The sequence below is a fragment of the Ranitomeya imitator genome, chromosome 3 (genome assembly GCF_032444005.1).
Source record: "Ranitomeya imitator isolate aRanImi1 chromosome 3, aRanImi1.pri, whole genome shotgun sequence".
NCBI lineage: Eukaryota > Metazoa > Chordata > Amphibia > Anura > Dendrobatidae > Ranitomeya > Ranitomeya imitator.
The window spans coordinates 397,826,332-397,850,479 of NC_091284.1; the positions used below are offsets into that span (position 1 = coordinate 397,826,332).

General features: G+C 44.0%; 1 long non-coding RNA gene across 1 annotated transcript in view; it reads right to left on the bottom strand.

Moving 5' to 3' along the window:
* LOC138672119 (uncharacterized) overlaps window positions 1-23,301 on the bottom strand; it is a 42,006-nt gene extending 18,705 nt beyond the window's left edge. Inside the window, exons 1-2 of the long non-coding RNA XR_011319589.1 lie at window positions 23,250-23,301; window positions 11,096-11,195 (exon numbers count right to left, since the gene is read on the bottom strand). This is a non-coding gene — a long non-coding RNA (uncharacterized lncRNA). The remainder of the gene's footprint in view (window positions 1-11,095; window positions 11,196-23,249) is intronic.
* Between the last annotated feature and the right edge of the window lie 847 nt (window positions 23,302-24,148).

Sequence of the window (24,148 nt, forward strand, 5' to 3'; positions counted from 1 at the left end):
AGTTACCCGCGGCATAACGTGGCCTATTACCGCTGGCATTAACCCTGTGTGAGCTGTGACTGTGGGGAGCATGGAGCGGGCGCCGGGCGCTGACTGCAGGAGGGGGACTAATCGGACTGTGGCCGTCGCTGATTGGTCGTGGCAGCCATGACAGGCAGCTGGCGAGACCAATCAGCGACTTGGATTCCATGACAGAAAGAGGCCACGACCAATGAATATCCGTGACAGACAGAAGGACAGACAGACAGACAGAAAGACGGAAGTGACCCTTAGACAATTATATAGTAGATGAACATAAGATAAATCTATAGGTTCCAACTAGAGATGAGTATGACATACAGATGACGTCGCACCAGCCCTAGCTAATCGGGATGCCAAGAGTTGAGAGGTTCGCGGCCTACCATTCAACCGCCAGGTACCATTGACGTGAACATTGGACCTGAGCCCCGTGAACCAATCTGCTCATCATTAGTCCCAACAAATAGTCCCGGATTTGGGTCTATGCCCTGCAGTCTCGGGTGTCTTCTGAATGTCCGTTACTGCCACCCCTCTCTTACATCTCCTTCTGCCACTATAGAAAGAAGTTGTAAGTTGGTGTGGCTAGATGTGTAGTCAAAAATGTTCTTGCCATGCTACGTGCACCACATGAATTGTCCCTCTTTATGTTCTTCAAAAGTTGGGAGGTATGCTAAAACAGAACAAGCTTACATGCACCTAGTTGTTAAATTACCAATTTGGGAAGGTTTTTTTTTAGACGTTAGTGTATATATTGCAAAATATACATATATTCCATACATTTAGCTGTAGTATAATAAGTATATTCAGTACAAATTGTTTTTAATGGCATAACCATCATAAGTAATAATTTTAATTTATACATGTAGCCTGAAAACTTTCTATAATAGTAAACAAATGAAAGAGATAGTTGAAAATTGCTAAGAAAAGTGAAACATTTTATACAGTAGATTTATTTTTGTCTAAACAGTTTCAGTTCCTGTATAAATTCTTATCTTTCCTACTAACCTAAAGCAGTCACTGCAATGTAACCATATCACAATAACCATGAAATATTTTGGGTGTGCGCTTGGTCTCTCTAATGTTACCCATGTGTGACTTTCCCAGAAAAACATGCTGGAAGATTAAAATCATATGCAGGATTCAGCATTATGCACAGTAGATACTTCCCTAGGATCTTTGAAATTATGCTGCATTCACATCGCGTTTGTGATGTACTTTTAATATGTACACCAGGAACGTTCTGGACTTATAGTGCCTTGAAAAATATGCATACCCCGTGAACTTTTCCACATTTTTTCACATTACACCCACAAACATAATTGTATTTTATTGTGATTTTAATTTGCAAGTATTTGTGAAGTGTATAGGAAATGATACATGGTTTTCTAGATATTTTAAAAAGATAAACATGAAAATTGTGACGTGCATTTGTATTCAACCCCCCGAGTCAGTACTTTGTAAGACAACCTTTCACTGCAATTACTGCTGTAAGTCTTTTGGGGTATGACTTGCACATCTAAAGGCTGACATTTTTCCCACATTCTTCTTTGCAAAATAGCTCAGTCAGATGGAATGGAGGAGTCTCTGAACAGCAATTTTCAAGTCTTGTCACAGATTCTCAATGGGATTTAGATCTGGACTTTGACAGGGCCATTCACACACATGAATATGCTTTGATCTCAACCATTCCATTGTAGCTCTGACTGTATGTTTAGTGTTGGTGTCCTGCTGGAAGGTGTACCTTCACCCCAGTTTCAAGTTTTTTTGCAGTCTCTTACAGGGTTTCCTCCAGGTTTGCCCTGTATTTAGCTCCATCCCTCTTCCCATCAACTATGTCCAGCTTACCTGTCACTGCATAAGAAAACAATCCCCACAGCATTACGCTGCCACCATCATGTTTGACGCTAGGTATGGTGTTTCCAGAGTGATGTGCTACATTAATTCTCTGCTACACATTTTTACATTTAGCCCAAAAAGTTCTAAATTGATACATCACCCTGAAAACACTTTTCCCATCGTCAAATATGGTGGAGGCAGCATCATGCTGTGGGGATGGTTTTCTTCAGCAGGGACAGGGAAACTGATCAGAGATGATTGAAAGATGGATGAAGCTAAATACAGGGCAATGATCTCTATGCGAGAGCTGTTGCTAGATAAGAGAAACATCACTGCATGACATTCTGTTAAACAGAGGCCATAAATGTAATGTGAACAGAGCCATACTAGTTGTTCACTCTACATGTCTACTCGCCAGTTATGTTACAAAGTTGCAAAAACTGGGCCAAAAACTTAATAAAATTAGCTATTTTCTGTCTTAAAAATATTGCTTTGTCTTTGGAATGTACTTAGTTGACCTACATAATATCTACAATTGCCCCTAGCATTTACAAAGGAGATGTTCATCTAAAACAACCGTTCATTCACATTCCTCCCTGATCAATGCCCACTTTAAATCAATGCCCACTGAAAACCAGGACAGCCATGCAACGTCAAATGATAAATGATTGGTTATCGTTATCATATTTTAAGCAGGTATAAAAATTATGTTTTTTTGCCAACACATTGCCTTATGTAAACAAAGGATGTTCTGCCAATAATATAAAATGTTACATACAAATGATCGCATAAGGAATTGTTAGTGTGAAACCCTCACAATGATTGCAATATGTAATTTTTTTGTAAACAAGCACCAATAAACTTGTTATATCAATTACCAGTGTTCACTGCAGACATTTTGTTTGCATCCTTAAAAGTACCCTGAGACCCACTGTTGTTTGGAGCAATCATATTCATACAATATAGAAATACTTCTAAAGTGTTAGCAAAATTACTGTATAGTCCACAGCTGAACTACAGGTAGGTTTCCCCAGGATTTTAAGAGTGTGCCTATCGGCTGCCACTGCTGGAGGTGGTACCTCATTTACTAAATACCAAAAATCTTAAAATGTATTATATATCAGTGTTATTTAGGAAGGGTATATAAATGCTATTAGATTACTTCATGTTCATGTTGGTATTGAATGAGTACTGATTGACTTTATCAAATAAAATTGGCTAACCATATGTGTTGTCATTAGTGATTGGGACATTTAGAGCGCCCCCCAGACGCAGGGCCGCGGGTTACTCGGTACCGGTCCTATCTGTCTGGCTCTAGGGGCGTCACGGTGGCTGGACCCGGTCCGTGACCCTGCTAAGGGGCGTCCAATGAAAGGGGGTGATGAAAGTCGGCTAAGGTTTCGTGACGCCACCTGTGGTATTCAGTCAGGGTGACCAGCGCTGCTTGGGGCCCGCTGGGGTGGTGTTATGGCAGCTAGATGGTTTACCTTCCCACAGGTGAAGTATATCCCCAGGGCTTCCCAGTAGTGTAGGTGGTGATGATGTGAGGCGCGGTTAATAACGAGGACACAGGGTTGCAGTCTCTTTACCTTTTACTGAAGACTTCGGGATCCGCAATCCAGAGCACTGCTAACTGGGCTGTCTGAGACCGGCCGGTCCGAAGGCACATCCAGAGTTCCCTTTGCAGGTGGAAATCAGTGTCTACCTTCTAGCGCCTGTGCGTTGTAGTTCTTCCCTGCTGAGCATTCGGGATAGTCCTCACAACTTTCGTGTTCGTTCTTTCTCTCTCTCTCACTTTCCGTCCCCCAAGTTTATCTGGATAGGACGCACCCGTTTGACGGGAAGGCTCGGAGCTATTCTGGGACCCTAGAGAGGCCCCTCTCCACGCTTGCCCCCTATGTCTTCTTAGGTGATGTATGGTAGACAGCCAACCTATAATCAACTGTCCTGCGGTATTTGAAGTAATGCTTGGAGTCAGTTACTTCCTCGGTGTTCCGGTCACCGGCTACGCGCCCCAGTAGGATTTTGCCGTTCTTGGGGCACGACTCCTACTGGTTCTCCTTTGTGCTTTGATCTCGTTTCTCACTTTTCCACAATATCCTTCTCTTCGTGTCCTTTCTTAGGATACTGCCACAAGGTAGTGCAGGCGCAGCTCCGTCACTTTCTACTCTTTCTGCTAGGCCCCTGTCAGGAACCCACCCCTGACAGGTCCTCCCTGGACTCTCCCAGGCTGCGTTCTGTTCTAGCTTCCTATCCGACCCCTAGTTTTACCAGTGTGAGGAGTGGCCTAATACATAGTGCCTTTTGCTCCCCCTAGTGGCCAGAATGTGAAGTGTAATGTGTGCTTGTGATACCTGGTCAGGTGAACTCCTTTAGTGCAATCAAACATAACATCACTCCCCTTAGTGGCAGAGCGACATTACTGCAACGACCAGGACTCTGGGGCGCTGCACATTTATACTGATGGCCTATCCTTTGGATAGGTCATTTATATCTGATTGTTAGGGATGTGACACTTGGCACACCATCTGATCCACTGTTCCTGATGCCAGCGGGGGCTGGATGTGCTGAGTTGCGGAGCTAGCTGCACAGCTTTGTCAACAGTATAGTAATCGCGGCCAGGTACTGCACATCTGCCACCATTGATTCAAATAGGGGTTGGATGTGCAGTACCTGGCCGTGACCACTATTCCGCTGATGAAGCTGTGCTTTTGAAACCCCTTTAAGCACTGCGAAATCCCTATGTAGGCAGCAAATGATTATATTATGTTTTTGTATTTTTTCCGTTTATGATAGTCTATAACAGACCTCGGCAAAATGCGACCAGCGGGCCACGTCCAAACCTCTGGACTGAGACAACTGAAGGGCTGAAACAGCGGCCCACAGGCCACACCATGCCCTCCACTGCTGGACGTCCATCTGCCGCTTGCTGTCATCACTATCTACATATTCAAGATGCAGACAGCTGTGAATATATTGGTGGAGGATAGGGCCTCTGGCGCCATCTTCCACCAATCAGTCTGTGAGACAGACGCGATGATGTAATTTCATCTTGCTGAGCTGAGACTCTGTGCACAGGAGACAAGAGCAAAGTACAGCGGAATATGTGTATGGAATATGTGTATGTACATAGGAGGCTATGTGGGGCTCACACTATATATGGAGGCTATATGAGGCTCACAGTGTATATATGGAGGCTATGTGGGGCTTACCGTGTACATATGGGGGCTACGTGGGGCTCATACTATATATATGGAAGCTATGTGGAGGCTCGCACAATGTTAATGAAGACTATGTGGGGCTCACACTGTGTATAGTATACGGAGGCAATAAGGGGCTCACACTGTGTATATGGAGGCTATGTGGGGATCACACTATATATATGGTGGATATGTGGGGATCATACTGTATATATGGGGCTACTTGGGGTTCACACTGTATATATGGAGGCTATGTGGGGCTCACACTGTGTATATGGAGGCCTTGTGAGGTTCACATTGCATATATGGAGAGGCTCATACTGAATGTAGGAGGCTATGTGGGGGCTCATACTGTATATAATGAAGCAATGTGGGGTACATGCTGTATATAAGAGGCTATGTGGGGCACATGCTTGATTTCCGAGGCTATGTGGGGCTCATGCTGTGTATATGGAGGCTATATGGAGGCTCACACTGTATATCTGGAGACTATGTGGGGCTCACACTGTATATATGGAGGCTATGTAGGGCTCACACTCTATATAGTGAGGCATTGTTGGGGCTAAAACTGTATATAGGAGGCTGTGTTGTGGCCCATACTGTATTGGAGGCTATGTGGGAGGTGGGGGCTCTTAGTGTATATAGCAGGCTATACGAGTGCTCATATTGTATATAGAGAGGCTATGTGGGGCTCATACTGCATAAAGGAGGCTTTGTGAGGTCTCATAATCTATATAGGAGACTACGTGAGAGCTCATATTGTATATAGAGAGGCTATGTGGGGATTATACTGTATATAGGGGCTCTGTGTGGGTTCTTACGGTATATAGGGGTATGTGTGTAGGCCCATATGGTATGTAGGGGGATGTCAGCATACCTAATTCTGGTCAATATTAAGTGATACAATTAATATAAATAATTATAATTAATATGTCAATATTAATATGGAGCATTATTAATTTCAGCCTATTGGTTCGGCCCTCCACAGCAGTCATGGTCTCTTATGTGGCCCATCTGGAACATCAATTGCTCACCACTGGTCTATGATATCTAATATATAATTGCCTAGAATACTACTTCCTGCAATTTGTGCCAACTTCCGTGGCTTTGTCCGGAGCTAATGTCCGGAGCTAATGTCCGGAGCTAATGTCCGGAGCTAATGTCCGGAGATTAATTGCCTAGAATACTACTTCCTGCAATTTGTGCCAACTTCCGTGGCTTTGTCCGGAGCTAATGTCCGGAGCTAATGTCCGGAGCTAATGTGCGGAGATAATGTCCGGAGCTAATGTCCGGAGCTAATGTCCGGAGCTAATGTCCGGAGATAAGTGACGTCAACAGTGTCCAGTGTCTGATTGGTTGCCGCCTGCTGCGAGCGACCAATCAGAAACGTGCCGTACTGTGACACACTCCGCCCGCCATTTTGGTGTGATTTTTGAATTTTTACCTCACAGCAAGTTTCTACTGCGTGGAGGCGGGCCCAGTGACGTTGCTCTTCAAGCTCCTGCCGAATTTCGTCAAAAAAATGATAATACCATTTACCAAAACTATATATATTTAGTTGTGAAGTGGTTCAGTGACATTTTCACACCAATTTTGAACTTTTGTTTGGTGTTTTCTCCATATACTGCCTATTATTTTTGTTCTTTCTTACTATTATTTATTAATTGTATTATTCTTACATTTGAATAAATAAAGTATATATGGATTCTAGACTCCCGATTCTTTAGAATCGGGCTGCCATCTAGTCTATAATAAAAAACAGTACATCACCCAATTTTACAATTTGCTGGGAACAGAGAACAGAATCTGCTGCATATACATGTTCCATAAATGCTGCTGTATACTTGTGTCTGAATTTGTCTTTCATAGTTTATATACTTCTTTACTCAACGGATTACAGTTCTATACTTGCAATGACAGTGGTTAAAACTGTTACTTCATGGGGGTAGGAGCAGGAAACTTAAGGAATTTCAAGGTCAAAAAGGAAATAGAGAGGGGAATCAAAGGTTTAGGAAGAGGATGTGATTAATGACGGGGTACAATATGTGAGTGGCTGCCACTGCAGTGGGAGAATGGTATATAAAGAATAAGAGCTGAGGAAATACAGGATGCTGCAAGGCAAAGCTAAAGTAAATGAGATAAAGACAGTAAAAGTCACCTCATGCCATTTCTATAGACTCATCACAGTTCTTATGAGTAGTCATGAGCGAAACCAAACTAGAAAGGTCGGGGTTCGTACTGGATACCTAGCAAACCAGATGTTTTACTGTATGTATAGTTTGCTGTTTAGATTCGCCAGTCTAATAAAGCTTGTTGAAAGACTGCAGACTGTTGGCACTTCCAGAGCCATCACAGTCATGCTAAGTATTGGCATGGCTGTGATTGGCTGCCGTAGCACGCAACCCGACCTGTATAAAGGCTGGCGCAGCACGCAACCCGACCTGTATAAAGGCTGGCGCAGCACGTGACCCGGCCTGTATAAAGGATGGCGCAGCACATGACTTGGCCTGTATAAAGGCCGGATCACGAGTGTCGCCGCTATTATGCTGTCATTAGTGTAAGGATATGACGCAGCTGGAGTGAGGGACAAATTCTGACTGTATTCTACAACCCATATCTGTGGTAGTACTGTGCTAGTACTGTGCTAAAAGTGTACTTGGAGCGCCCCGCCTGGGCCGTGGGGTACTCGGCACCAGGTCCTGTCTCTTAAAGGGGATGTCACGGCGGCCGCGACCGGGTCCGTGGCCTTGGGCGTCCACAATAAAAGGGGAACGGTCTTTAAAGGGGAATTGTGAATAAGTCTGTTGTGATGCCACCTGTGGTTCTCGGTCAATATTGGAACCGACGCTGCTTTAAAGGGGTCCTCTGGGGGATGTTGTTGTTGCAGCAAAGATGGTAGCACTTCCCACAGCTGAAGCGGGGTCCTCAGGGGTCCTATAGTGTATGGCAATGATGGTGTACGCCGGGCAATGGGTAAAGGACACAAGTTGTAAAGTCTTAACCTGGTTTACTGTAGTTGGCAGGCCACAGTCCAGGGTACCAGGCATGGATGGTGATGTGGCCCGGCCGGCTCAGAGGCAATGGTTGAATCCCTTTTCCGTGAGCCTTTCCAACTAGCGCCGTTCTATGTGAGGTCCCTGCTGCCTGAAGCTTACTGGCAAAGTCCTCTTTTCCTTTGTCCTGGGACAGGTACCTGCATGACGGGCAGCTTGAGCCTTTTTAAAGGGACTCTATCATGCCCCGGGCTCCTCAGGTGCTGCTGCATCTCAGGTGTGGTGCGGGTCGTTCACTTAAAGTTCTGAGCCCACGTGGCTGCTGGGCCTCTCTGTCTGCTCTCTCAGACTTCCTTCTCCTTCTGTGTCTCTCCTAGACTGGCTCACTCCTCCTCCAGACCAGGACATATATCCATATTTGAGGGAAGCTCCCCTGAATCTGGGTTCTGAGCTCCCCCTCCTGGTCTGGATTTGGAATATGTTGCATGTGAGTGCCTTACCTGATAAAGGGAATTCCTTTGCCTCTGAGCATGATATCGCCCTCCCCGTAAGGAAGGTAACATCACTGCAACAACCGGTTACCTGGGGTGTTGCATACTTTCCACCCCCTTGCCTGTGGGATTACAATCCTTTAAGCCACTGTGTGTACTCTGCACCCATATCTGTGGGAGTAATGTCCTTAAAGCCGCTGTGTGTATTCTGCATCCCCCCTGGATGTGGGAGTACTGTCCTTTAAGCCACTATGTGAACTCTGCACCCCTGGCCTGTGGGAGTACTGTCCTTTAAGGCGCTGTGTGTAGTCTGCACCCCCCAGGTGTGAGAGTACTGTCCTTTAAGCCACTATGTGTACTCTGCACCCTTCTGCCTGTGGGAGTACTGTCCTTTAAGCAGCTTTGTGTACTCTGCACTCACCGCCTCTGGGAGTATTCTCCTTTAAGCTGCTGTGTGTACTCTGCACCCCCACCTGTGGGAGTACTGTCCTTTAAGCCGCTATATGTACTCTGCCCAATTTCATTTCTAGTCCTCAAAAAGAATTTGATGTGTGTTTTTTATTAGTCCGGGAAATAAATAATTGGCATCAGCTGTCTAGTTGCAATTTGTAAGCCAAATAAATAATTTTCAGGACCGCTGTGTTTTTCTAGTACTGCTGCAAATAAATAAATCTACTCTTCTGCCATCCCTTTGCAAGTAGTGTTTAGAAAATTAACTCAACAAAAATGTGGAGAGCATCAAATAAGGGACATGGACGTGGCCATGGTCATGCTTGTGCAGCTTCTTATGCCGGTGGTGGTGTAGCTGAGGCAGGGAGAGGACGTGGTTGTTCTGCACCTGCTACGTGCCCATATACAACACATTCCTTTGGTTAATGCAGGTTACAGGACGTTATTTGTCCTTTCATAGGCCTGAATACCACTGCACAAATGGTGAGGCCACAAGAGGTTGAAAAGGTGTTAGATTGGATGGTTGACAGTTGCTCCAGTTCCTTTGCATTATCTTCCACCCGGTCCAGTACTAAAAGTCCACAGTTCCCCTGACGAAGCTGTGCTTACAGCGATACGCGTGGGGCTCTTACCTTACACCTTGGCATGTCTCCTATCTTCTCTAAGCATCTCTACCCATGGTATATGATTCCTGAGCACCGGTGCTTTGCCTTTGGCAATTTTCTTTACATTTACAAATTCTTTTCCCACGCTTTGCTTTAAGCTTGTGAATCTCTTGCTTTTTACCTTGCAGTATGTTCCACAGATCACTGTGGGCAGGCTTGGTTCACACTTGGTTGGGATTTTGGGCGTATAGCCCAAGTCAATATCATGAGAGGACTATTGGTACCATTATCGTTGGGGTATTGAGCATGCTAAGATAATACTGCAGTTTACTATATCCATTATATGGGGTTATATTAACATATACATATGACTACAGATTAATGTGTGTTATTATTTTGTTTTTTTTTCTTATATTTATAATATTAAGCCTGTACATTATTCTGTCATTGGGGTTATTGTAACTATGGATAGGAGACACTGTATATTGGTACATTATTGTTATTGACCAAGCACTTTGTATGTTAATTATGATGTTCCATATACATTATATATATATAGGGGTGATGGTCATTTGGTCCTGTATTCAGGCCTTGTTTTAAGTGGTTTTATTATGTGTTTGTCTTTTTGAGGTGCAATTAAAGTTTGATATTTTTTGTAAATTCTATGGGTGTGCATACCATTATTGGTCTTTTCTCTCTTGTGGTTCTATTATTTATTACAGACTAGGTCTTTGCACCCTGTTTTCATGACCTATACAGGGGTGCGCCCCTTATATATATAGTTACTGAAAGTCCACAGTTGACACCTGAGGACCATGGTCATCTGGCTTCATCCTCTCCCCTTGCAAATTAGCCAAGAAGTCTGAGCCCCAAGTCATGCAGCAGTATCTTCTGCTTTATGATGACTCCACTGGCTGGGGTTCCGTGGGCTGCTCCAGAAGTGGACGAGACTGAGTGCACTAATGCCCTACTACTTGTTAGGTTGGATGATGAGTATGTGGGAGGGCTAGTGCACATGGCCAGTGGATCCCCGCAGCATATGTCAGATGATGACCAAACTCAGTTGCCAACTGCAGTGTCTTTATGCATTGTGCAGCCTGGCAAGGAGGGCAGGGTTGAGGAGTCAATGGTAGATGATGCAGGGGATGATGAGGTCCTAGACCCCACATGGAGCAAAGACCATCCTAGTGATGTGCGCAGTTCAGAATAAGAGGAGGTGGCCACAATGCCACAAGAGCACAGCAAAAGAAGGAGCAGGGTGCAAAGGCACAGTGGGCAGCCCTTAGTCAGTACATCAGCTGCTACTGCCCACCAAGCCTCTGATATAAGTAAACCAAAGACAGCTCAAAAGAGCTCCCTCATGTGACATTTCTTCAGGGACTTTGCTGCCGACAAATGACAGGTGGTTTGCATTGAAGCGAGGTATAAATGGTCTGAACCTGTGCACCACCTGTATGAGGAGACAGCTGAATTCCAAGCATGAGGTGCAGTAGAGTATACACCTTAAAAAAGCATGACAGATCTGAGCCTCCTCCTGCTCCCTTTTCTTCTGTAGTCTCAGCCTCGTCCGCCTGCTCACAATCAACAGGGCCACCTACATCCCTGAAAAGAGAGGATGTGACAGTGTAAGCAGGTTGCGGGATGCAGTGATAGACAGGAGGCAGAGCAAGGGTTAACAAACTTAACAATTTACTTAAACACGGTATTAACTCCTCGCAGGGAGATAAATGGTTAAAGAATAGGTAGGAGAAATAACAAGATGGAAATATTAGTAGTCCAGTTATTAAACTTATCGTGTTCTTAATGCTCCTCCACCGCAGATAATCCCACAGGGGTTGTAGCACCGGCAATGGCCGGGAAAAGGTCCACAGTGGGGGTCCTTTGAACAATGATCCATCTTCTGGCAGCAGCGGTCGGTCTCCGGTCACTTCCGCTGAGCCCCTAGTCCATCAACGTGTGTGGCCATAGCAAGCCAGGCCGCAGCACTCTCAGGATGGAATGTGGGTTGTCATCCAGCAAATGGCAGGGTAGGCCACAAACGTATGTCTGATACTCAGCAGTCTCTCCTCCGCACATGGGCAGTACCCAAAGTCTGTGAGTGCGCGACACCTCTCTCTTTCCCGGCTTGTTGGTCACGACGAGAGCCGTGAGCCGCAGCCTATCCCAGCACCGGTGCTCAGCAGGTGGAGAATACTGCTCATCCGGCTGCGTGCTGTCCATTTGCGCCAAACTGCCTGCCGCTGCACGCGCTTTTTCTTTTGTAGCGCCCCTCCTACCTGGGTCATGAGGATGGTCCGGTCCCTCATTCCTTCCCCCCAGGCAACATGGGAGGCAGCCTCAAGAGTTCCGGACCTGGCTTTGTACAGGTACCCGCAACCCGGTCTTCCTTCTTACAACAGTATCACCACCAGTGTAACCGAGTATCTCCACACCATCCCATGGAAGTGTTCAGCTTTCCATCCCCCAAATCTTTGAGAGAAAGAGGAGATACCAACCTAGCCACCCAGAAGCCATGGTCCTGAAAGACAGTATGTCTAAATAACTGGCCTTTGAAATGCTGACATTACGGTTGGTGAAGACGGACAGTTTTTCCCAGCCACCCCTTCTTTTCCAGGTTTTCCATCCATACTATGGAGCATCTTATGGGGCCATCAACCATAATGGAGCAGCATATGAGGCATATACTATGGAGCATCTTATGGGGCCATCAACCTTTATGGAGCAGCGTATGGGGCATATGGATGGGAGCAGCAAATTACAGAACGGTGGCGCAAGATGGGGCAGCACATGACAGAACAGGGACGCAGGATGGGAGCAGCACATGACAGAATAGGGCAGCACATGACAGAACGGGGGTGCAGGATGGGGGCAGCACATGACAGAACGGGGGTGCAGGATGGAAGCAGCACATGACAGAACAGGGACGCAGGATGGGAGCTGCACATGACAGGATGGGGCGCTGGATGGAAGCAGCAAATGACAGAATGGAGGCGCAGGATGGGTGCAGCACATGTCAGAATGGGGGCGCAGGATGGGAGCAGCACATGTCAGAATGGGGGCGCAGGATGGGAGCAGCACATGACAGAACGGGGGTGCAGGATGGAAGCAGCACATGACAGAACAGGGACGCAGGATGGGAGCTGCACATGACAGGATGGGGCGCTGGATGGAAGCAGCAAATGACAGAATGGAGGCGCAGGATGGGTGCAGCACATGACAGGATGGGGCGCAGGATGGAGCAGCACATGACAGGATGGGGACGCAGGATGGAGCAGCACATGACAGGATGGGGACGCAGGATGGAGCAGCACATACCAGGATGGAGACCATATACCAATATAAATGCTCGCCACCCAGGCGACACATACAGTTGTGGCCAAAAATATTGACACCCCTGCAATTCTGTCAGATAATACTCAGTTTCTTCCTGAAAATGATTGCAAACACAAATTCTTTTGTTATTATTATCTTCATTTGATTTGTCTTAAATGAAAAAACACAAAAATAATTGTCCTAAAGCCAAATTGGATGTAATTCCACACCAAACATAAAAAAGGGGGTGGACAAAAGTATTGGCACTATTCGAAAAATCATGTGATGCTTCTCTAATTTGTGTAATTAACAGCACCTGTAACTTACCTGTGGCACCTAACTAAATCACACTTGCAGCCAGTTGATATGGATTAAAGTTGACTCAACCTCTGTCCTGTGTCCTTGTGTGTACCACATTGAGCATGGAAAAAAGAAAGAAGACCAAAGAACTGTCTGAGGACTTGAGAAACCAAATTGTGAGGAAGCATGAGCAATCTCAAGGCTACAAGTCCATCTCCAAAGACCTGAATGTTCCTGTGTCTACCGTGCGCAGTGTCATCAAGAAGTTTAAAGCCCATGGCACTGTGGCTAACCTCCCTAGATGTGAACGAAAAAGAAAAACTGACAAGAGATTTCAACGCAAGATTGTGCGGCTGTTGGATAAAGAACCTCGACTAACATCCAAACAAGTTCAAGCTGCCCTGCAGTCCGAGGGTACAACAGTTTCAACCCGTACTATCCGTCAGTGTCTGAATGAAAAGGTACTGTATGGTAGGAGACCCAGGAAGACCCCACTTCTTACCCCGAGACATAAAAAAGCCAGGCTGGAGTTTGCCAAAACTTACCTGAAAAAGCCTAAAACGTTTTGGAAGAATGTTCTCTGGTCAGATGAGACAAAAGTAGAGCTTTTTGGGCAAAAGAATCAACATTATTATTATTATTATTATTATTATACATTTTTATAGCTCCATTTATTCCATGGCGCTTTACATGTGAATACGGGGCAAATATAGACAAATACATTAAACATGAGCAAAAAACAAGGCACACGGATACATAAGGAGGGATGACCCTGCCCGCGAGGGCTCACAGTCTTCAGGGGATGGGTGATGAAACACTAGGAGAGGGTAGGGCAGGTTGTGCGGCAGTTCAGTAAGTTCAGGATCACTGCAGGCTGTAGGCTTGTCGGAAAAGGTGAGTCTTCAGGTTCTTTTTGAAGGTTTCTATGGTAGGCGAGAGTCTGATGTGTTGGGGTAGAGAGTTCCAGAGTATGGGGGAAGCACGGGAGAAGTCATGGATGCGGTTGTGGGAAGAAGAGATGAGAGGGGAGTAGAGGAGGAGGTCTTGAGAGGATCGGAGGTTGCGTGTAGGTACCGGGAGACCATGTCACAGATGTATGGAGGAGACAGGTTGTGGATGGCTTTGTATGTCATTGTGAGGGTTTTGATCTGGAGTCTCTCGTCGATAGGAAGCCAGTGAAGGGCTTGACATAGGGGAGAGGCTGTGGAATAGCAGGGAAACAGGTAGATTAGTCGGGCAGCAGAGTGTAGGATGGATTGGAGTGGTGCCAGAGTGCTAGAGGGGAGTCCTGTGAGTAGGAGGTTGCAGTAGTCGAGGCGGGAGATGATAAGGGCATGCATTAGCGTTTTTTGCGGTGTCGCGGTAAAGGAAAGCATGGATCCGGGAAATATTTTTGAGTTTGAGACGGCAGGAGGAGGCAAGGGCTTGGATATGTGGCTTGAAAGAGAGGGCAGAGTCGAGGATCACCCCGAGGCACCGGGCGTGTGGGACAGGGGAAAGTGAGCAGCCATTAACATTGATGGATAGGTCTGGTGGAGGGGTAGAGTGAGATAGGGAAAGATGATGAATTCTGTTTTGTCCATATTCAGTTGTAGAAAGAGAGCAGAAAAGAAGGCTGAAATAGCAGACAGACAGTGCGGGATTTTGGTAAGTAAGGAGGTGAGGTCAGGTCCGGATAGGTAGATCTGCATGTCATCAGCGTAGAGATGGTACTGCATACCGTGGGATTCTATGAGCTGTCCCAGGCCGAAAGTGTAGATGGAGAAGAGTAGGGGTCCTAGAACAGAGCCTTGAGGAACACCGACTGACAAGGGGCGAAGTGAGGAGGTGGTGTGGGGGAGGGAGACACCGAATGTTCGGTCTGTCAGATATGACGAGATCCAGGAAAGGGCCAAGTCTGTGATGCCAAGAGATGAGAGGATTTGTAGCAGAAGGGAGTGGTCCACAGTGTCGAAGGCAGAAGACAGGTTCAGGAGAAGGAGGACAAAGTAGTATCGCTTGCTCTTGGCAGTTAGTAGGTCATTGGTGACTTTAGTTAGGGCAGTTTCAGTTGAGTGATGGGAACGGAAGCCAGATTGTAACCGATCAAAGAGGGAGCAGGAGGAGAGGTGGGAGGACAGTTCAAGATGGACGTGTTGCTCCTGCAATTTGGAGGCATAAGGGAGAAGAGATATCGGGCGATAGCTAGACACAGAGGATGGGTCGAAGGAGGGCTTTTTGAGGATGGGTGTGATCTTGGCATGCTTGAAGGATGAGGGGAAGACACCCGTTATGACTGAGAGGTTGAAGAGGTACATTAGGGTTGGGATGAAGACTGTGGAAAGGTTAGGGATGAGGTGAGACGGGAGCGGGTCGAGCGTGCAGGTGGTGAGGTGTGATCTTGACAGGAGGGTGGAGAGCTGATCTTCTGTCATGGTGGAGAAGCTGGTTTTGGAGGAGCAGGGTTGAGCAGCTAAGAGGGGCAGTGGGCACTGTGGGCCAAAGCTTTCTCTGATCGTATCAATCTTCTGTTTAAAGAAAGAGGCAAAGTCTTCAGCACTAGAAAATGGTTTGAGAGAAAGCACTGAAGACTTCTAAGGTGGCCAGCAATGAGTCCAGACCTGAATCCCATAGAACACCTGTGGAGAGATCTAAAAATGGCAGTTTGGAGAAGGCACCCTTCAAATATCAGGGACCTGGAGCAGTTTGCTAAAGAAGAATGGTCTAAAATTTCAGCAGAGCATTGTAAGAAACTCATTGATGGTTACCGGAAGCGGTTGGTCGCAGTTATTTTGGCTAAAGGTTGTGCAACCAAGTATTAGGCTGAGAGTGCCAATACTTTAGTCTGGCCCATTTTTGGAGTTTTGTGTGAAATGATCAATGTTTTGCTTTTTGATTCATTCTCTTTTGTGTTTTTTTCATTTAAGACAAATTAAATGAAGATAATAATACCAAAGAATTTGTGATTGCAACCATTTTCAGGAAGAAACTGAGTATTATCTTACAGAATTGCAGGGGTGTCAATACTTTTGGCCACAACTGTATATATACAGTGGGGCAAAAAAGTATTTAGTCAGTCAGCAATAGTGCAAGTTCCACCACTTAAAAAGATGAGTGGCGTCTGTAATTTACATCATAGGTAGACCTCAACTATGGGAGACAAACTGAGAAAAAAAAATCCAGAAAATCACATTGTCTGTTTTTTTAACATTTTATTTGCATATTATGGTGGAAAATAAGTATTTGGTCAGAAACAAAATTTCATCTCAATACTTTGTAATATATCCTTTTTTGGCAATGACAGAGGTCAAACGTTTTCTGTAAGTCTTCACAAGGTTGCCACACACTGTTGTTGGTATGTTGGCCCATTCCTCCATGCAGATCTCCTCTAGAGCAGTGATGTTTTTGGCTTTTCGCTTGGCAACACGGACTTTCAACTCCCTCCAAAGGTTTTCTATAGGGTTGAGATCTGGAGACTGGCTAGGCCACTCCAGGACCTTGAAATGCTTCTTACGAAGCCACTCCTTCGTTGCCCTGGCGGTGTGCTTTGGATCATTGTCATGTTGAAAGACCCAGCCACGTTTCATCTTCAATGCCTTTGCTAATGGAAGGGAGGTTTGCACTCAAAATCTCACGATACATGGCCCCATTCATTCTTTCATGTACCCGGATCAGTCGTCCTGGCCCCTTTGCAGAGAAACAGCCCCAAAGCATGATGTTTCCACCACCATGCTTTACAGTAGGTATGGTGTTTGATGGATGCAACTCAGTATTCTTTTTCCTCCAAACATGACAAGTTGTGTTTCTACCAAACAGTTCCAGTTTGGTTTCATCAGACCATAGGACATTCTCCCAAAACTCATCTGGATCATCCAAATGCTCTCTAGCAAACTTCAGACGGGCCCGGACATGTACTGGCTTAAGCAGTGGGACACGTCTGGCACTGCAGGATCTGAGTCCATGGTGGCGTAGTGTGTTACTTATGGTAGGCCTTGTTACATTGGTCCCAGCTCTCTGCAGTTCATTCACTAGGTCCCCCCGCGTGGTTCTGGGATTTTTGCTCACCGTTCTTGTGATCATTCTGATCCCACGGGGTGGGATTTTGCGTGGAGCCCCAGATCGAGGGAGATTATCAGTGGTCTTGTATGTCTTCCATTTTCTAATTATTGCTCCCACTGTTGATTTCTTCACTCCAAGCTGGTTGGCTATTGCAGATTCAGTCTTCCCAGCCTGGTGCAGGGCTACAATTTTGTTTCTGGTGTCCTTTGACAGCTCTTTGGTCTTCACCATAGTGGAGTTTGGAGTCAGACTGTTTGAGGGTGTGCACAGGTGTCTTTTTATACTGATAACAAGTTTAAACAGGTGCCATTACCACAGGTAATGAGTGGAGGAAAGAGGAGACTCTTAAAGAAGAAGTTACAGGTCTGTGAGAGCCAGAAATCTTGATTGTTTGTTTCTGACCAAATACTTATTTTCCACCATAATATGCAAATAAAATGTTAAAAAAACAGACAATGTGATTTTCTGGATTTTTTTTTCTCAGTTTGTCTCCCATAGTTGAGGTCTACCTATGATGTAAATTACAGACGCCTCTCATATTTTTAAGTGGTGGAACTTGCACTATTGCTGACTGACTAAATACTTTTTTGCCCCACTGTATATATATATATATATATATATATATATATATATATATATATATATATATATGTATGTATATATATATATATATATATATATACATATTTATATTTAATACAGAGCTAGATTCAATTACCAGTTTTTGGTATCTCTTTATCAAACCTGACAGGATATGAGACATGGTTTACATACAGTAAACCATTTCATATCCCTTATTTTTTTACATATTCCTCACTAATAATGTAAGAAGCGTCTGTGTGCAAAATGTGGGAGCTCTAGGTGTTAAAATAAAAGGTTAAATCATGGAAAAAACTGGCGTTGGCTCCCACGCAATTTTTTCCGCCAAAGTGGGAAAGCCAGTGACTGAGGGCAATATTAATAGCCTAGAGAGGGACTATGATTATTGGCCCCTTGGCTAAAAACATCTGCCCCCAGCCAGCCCAGAAAAGGCACATCTGTAAGATGCGCCTATTCCGGCACTTAGCCTCTCTCTTCCCACTACCGAGTAGCGGTGGGATATGGGGTAATAAGGGGTTAATGTCACCTGGCTAAGGTGACATTAAGTCTGGTTAATAATGGAGAGATGTCAATAAGACACCTATCCATTATTAATCCAATAGTAATAAAGGGTTAAAAAAAAACACACACACATTATGGATAAAGTATTTTAATGAAATAAATACATTAAATAATTTTACAACCAGGAGCCTGCTAATGCAGCTGCCCTGGCTGTAAAAACTGGGGAATGAATGGAATGCAGGGGAATGTAGCTTCGTAGACTGGTGGTGATGCACCCCCTGGTGGCATAAACTCATATGAACTCTAGCGTGGGAATTTTTCTGAATATTTTCCCACGCTAGAGTTCATATGAGTTTATGCCACAAGGGGGCGCATCACCGCAAGTCTACGAAGCTATGTTCCCCCTACAGTCCATTCATTCCCCAGTTTTTACAGCCAGGGCAGCTGCATTAGCAGGCTCCTGGTTGTAAAATTATTTAACCCCTTCAGATGGATTTACATCATGGGACATGACTATACGGCGGACAGGTATGGGATATTATTGTTTTTTTATTTTTCCTTTTTTTTTGGAAGATCGAGGGTCGTCAGTTGGATTGAGAGTACAATAAAGATATTAAAGCCCCATGTGTATTTATTTCATTAAAATACTTTATTCATAATGTGTGTGTGTTGGATTAATAATGGATAGGTGTCTTATTAACCAGGCTTAATGTCACCTTATATTAACAAGGTGATATTAACCCCTTATTACCCCATATCCCACGGCTACAGGGGAGTGGGAAGAGAGAGGCTAAGTGCCAGAATAGGCATATCTTACAGATGTGCCTTTTCTGGGGTGGTTGGGGCAGATGTTTTTAGCCAGGGGGGAGGACAATATCCATGGTCCCTCTCTAGGCTATTAATATCTGCCCTCAGTCACTGGCTTTCCCACTCTGGCAGACAAAATTGTGTGGGAGCCCACACCAGTTTTTTCCGTGATTTAACCCTTTATTTTAACACCTAGAGCTCCTAAATTTTGAACACAGACACTTCTAACATTAGTAGTGAGGAATATGTAAAAAAATAAGAGATATGAAACGGTTTACTGTATGTAAACCATGTCTCATATCCTGTCGGGTTTAATAAGGAGATAGCAAAAGCAGGCAATTGAATTACCTGCTTTTCTGCTATCTAGCTCTGTATTAAATATAATATATATATACAGTTATATGAAAAAGTTTGGTCACCCCTATTAATCTTAAGCTTAATGTTTTTTAACAATTTTTTTTTTTTTTGCAACAGCTATTTCAGTTTCATATATCTAATAACTGTTGGACACAGTAATGATAAGGGTGCCCATACTTATGCACCTGTCAAATTTTGTTTGAATGCAGATTGCACATTTTCTGTTAGTACAATAATCCTCATTTCAAGGCAGAAACATTACTGTGTCCAACAGTTATTAGATATATGAAGACAATGATCCAAAACACCGCTCCAAATCTACTCAGGCATTCATGCAGAGGAACAATTACACTGTTCTGGAATGGCCATCCCAGTCCCCAGACCTGAATATCATTGAACATCTGTGGGATCATTTGAAGAGGGCTGTCCATGCTCGGCGACCATCAAACTTAACTGAACTGGAATTGTTTTGTAAAGAGAAATGGTCAAAAATACCTTCATCCAGGATCCAGGAACTCATTAAAAGCTACAGGAAGCGACTAGAGGCTGTTATTTTTGCAAAAGGAGGATCTACTAAATATTAATGTCACTTTTCTGGTGGGGTGCCCAAACTTATGCACCTGTCAAATTTTGTTTGAATACAGATTGCACATTTTCTGTTAGTACAATAAACCTTATTTCAAGGCAGAAACATTACTGTGTCCAACAGTTATTAGATATATGAAACTGAAATAGCTGTTGCAAAAAAAACTATTTTTATAAATCATTAAGCTTAAGATTAATAGGGGTGCCCAAACTTTTTCATATAACTGTATATATATGTGTGTCTCATATATATATATATATATATATATATATATATATATATATATATATATATATGTATATATATATATATATATATACACTGTGTATATATATATATATATATATATATATATAGACTGTATATATGTTTTCACGAATATTTGAGCCCATGGATCCATTCTATGTCCATTTTGAAAGCAGGCGAGAAAATCTCGCCTTACGAATGCCATACGGAGGTTTCCATGGTCAAAATACGCAGCCACACCTTGCCTACGGATGACATACGAATCACTGCTCAGGGAACACTTCTGCGTATTTGGTCTGTAAAAAACAGACCGTATTTTTATACGTTGTGTGTGACTCCAGCCTTATAGTAGTCTGCTTTGATACATGTTGAGGCACCCAACTGCATTATATAGGCTGTGCATCCTTTGCTTGCCTTTGATACTTTAGATTTTTTCCACCTTGTAGTGGTTCTCTTGGATAGCACGTCCCATGGTTCGGTGGTATCTACAGTATATATATAAACTCTTTTCTTGACCATTTGTCATAAGATGTATTGGGAGGTACGAGAGGCCTTTTGGACTAATGACTCAGCAAATGTTTTTTAATTTTCCAATACAGAAGTATCAGATGCAGATTTTTCTCAACTATAAGTTGAGCTGATTACTACCCATGAATTGGGCATAAGCCTTTGATGGAATATTTAGAGCCTAGAATAATACAACCCCTGGCAAAAATTATGGAATCACCGGCCTTGGAGGATGTTCATTCAGTTGTTTAATTTTGTAGAAAAAAAGCAGATCACAGACATAGCACAAAACTCAGAATTGAGTAATTCCATCATTTTTCCCCTATGCTTGGTTAAAAAAAGTAACCATTACTGACTACCACATTTTTTGTTCTTGATTTCTTTTAGTATTTCTTAAAGCCAGAAAGTTGCCATTTGAAATGACTTTAGTTTTGTGCCATGTCTGTGATCTGCTTTTTTTCTACAAAATTAAACAACTGAATGAACATCAACCAAGGCCGGTGATTCCATAATTTTCGCGCCAGGGGTTGTATCTTAAGGCTTCCATTATACTGAGGGGGTTAAGAAATCAGAATTCTCAAAAATATGGGAACAGGGATTGTTACGATGTTCAGAGATCATCATTAATATGCTGCTAGAACATGATAGAGGGCTATTAGTTGACAGTAAGTACAACATCAGATCCTTGGAATCCAAATTGGCTAAACTTGACAAGACTAAAGTGGTAATACCTTCTCAGGAAAGATTAAAGGGTATTTTGGATAAATTTGAGACAGAGATCGTTGCGGGTCAGAAGAGGAATCTTCAGAGGTAGCGGACAGACTGCAGTAACAACATGGCATATAAGTGGAAACACAGGGGGAACACCCAACAAACTATAGTTCCTGCCTCTTTCAGAGGTGATTACATCCAACAATGCCTCAACCAGAGACATCAGTTCTAGTGATTTTTTTGTCATCAAGTGGCAGCAAAATAGACACAGGACCAGGAGAGGACGCAAAAAATCAAAGAAGAAGAGGGACAAGATACAGGAGTCCACCTGTAAACAACTTCAACATCTCCTTCCAGGATTTAATCTATGATGATAAACTGCACAAATTTGTAGCTTATGCCAACAGCAACTAATGGTTTGTTGCAATATTACAGCTTTCATCCCTTATATACTCTGAAAGGAGTTCCAACCAGCCAATTCTTACTTACAAGACAGAATTGCGCGAGAGGGGAAGACTTTTGGGACCAAACCAAACAACTGACAGACCGATTGGGGCAACAAGGCTATCCAAGGAAAATCCTATCCACCGCCTTCCAACGAGCTAAGGGTCACTCACAGGACTCCTTATTAGTACCAGAAACAGGACAATTGTCTCCGCTTCATCACAAACTTTAATAATCAGGGGAATGAGGTGAGGGGTGTTCTCGGGAAACATTGGGATATTTCAAAGATCGACTCCCACACAAAGGCCTTTGTGGGAGATCACCTGTTACTCACAGTCAAAACACCCCCAAATTTGTGTGACCAGTTGACCAGCAGTCCCTTCTCGAGACCAACCCATAAGTTGCAACGTGGTATCACATTTAAGGGCTCATTTCCTTGCTTCAAGTGTAATATCTGCCAATACATGCCACCTACAAGAGATACCTTTATAAATCCACTGGATACTCAACGATATACATTACGTTTATATAATAATTGTAAAACCAGAAATGTTGTGTATTCCATCATCTGTACATGTGACAAAGTCTGTGGTGGTCAATTGAGATGATGGGTCCAGAAGCATATTTCTACCATTCAGCTTGTAAGGACGGATGAACAAAAATGGAAAAGCTTGACGTCAGTGGCTTCACACTTCACAACACATCATCAAGGTAATCTTGGTAACATCAAAATCTTTGGCCTACAAAATCTGCACACCAATATTAGGGGGGGTAGTGATGAGCGAGTGTGCTCGTTACTCGAGATTTCCGAGCATACTCTTTTGTTCTCTGAGTATTTTGGGCGTGCTTGTAGATTATGTTTGTGTCACCGCCGCTGCATGATTTGTGGCTGCTAGACAACCTGAACACATGCAGGGATTGCCTGTTTGTTAGGGAATCCCCACATGTATTCTAGCAGCAGCAATTCATGCTGCTGCAGCGACACAAACATAATCTACAAGCACGTCCACAATACTCGGAGAACACCCGAGCATGCTCGGAAATCTTGAGTAAAGAGCACCCTCGCTCATCACTAGAGGTGGGTGAGATAACTTTTTAAACATATATATATATATATATACTTATTCCTAGATACTGTTGAAGTTCTCCCCTTAGAAGGCACAATCCGGTTTTAATCTTGTACCACAACAATACAAGAACATACCTGGAAACGGAATATAAAGATAAATTGAAAGCATCATACTTACCTGAAGGCTGGACCTGATTCTTCCATCCAGCACGTGACTTTAAAACTCGGATATAATGGACTTGCCCTCCAAGAAACTAATATCTGTACAAAAGCTCCAAGTACTGAATCATATAATTTGAATTACTGAATTAATGTTACCTAACAGCTAATATTTATCCTGCAATGTTTAGAGAGCCTTGCAGCAATCCGGTTAAACAGTGAGCTATTTAGGGCGGTTTAGAAATATAAATGTAAGTAGACACAGAGCTTATCTAGACACACATATAGGATATTGGTTCCAATTTTATCCGTCTTGATTTGGTTCTTTTTTTGGTACCACAGGACGGATAAGCTGGGTTTATATCGATCTGTTCAGTGGCAGTCTCTTGTATCTTGGTACTCTTTCTTTTGCTGTTCATTATACAATGGAAATAAGTATTTGATCCCTTGCTGATTTTGTAAGTTTGCCCACTGACAAAGACATGAACAGTCTATAATTTTAAGGGTAGGTGTAACGCCGCTGAGTTTATACCTTCTTTTTTAGGCGTTACTCTGCATGTCTCTGCTTTAACCCTTGCTCCTCTTCCCCTAATGTGCAGGGATACTGTTGTCTGTTACCTGTATGGACGCTGCTCAGTTCCCTGCCGCCGCTGCGTAGTTGTACATGTGCTGTGATGTCTTTGCTCTGCTGCATGGCCACTGTGTGGTCCCTGGCTGCCGCTGTGGAAGCTAGCCACGGCTTGCGAGGTTCTCTGCAGCTGGTGCATGACTTTCCACGTGTGTTCAGGCTAGCAGTCGGTGCCAGGTGCCCTAAGCCACAGTTCCTGTGCTATCTGTACGAGCTGATACCTGTCTACCGCCTGTTCTGGGGGCAGAGTACCCAGATCTTGCCTTCTCTGGGGGCAGAATACCCAGATT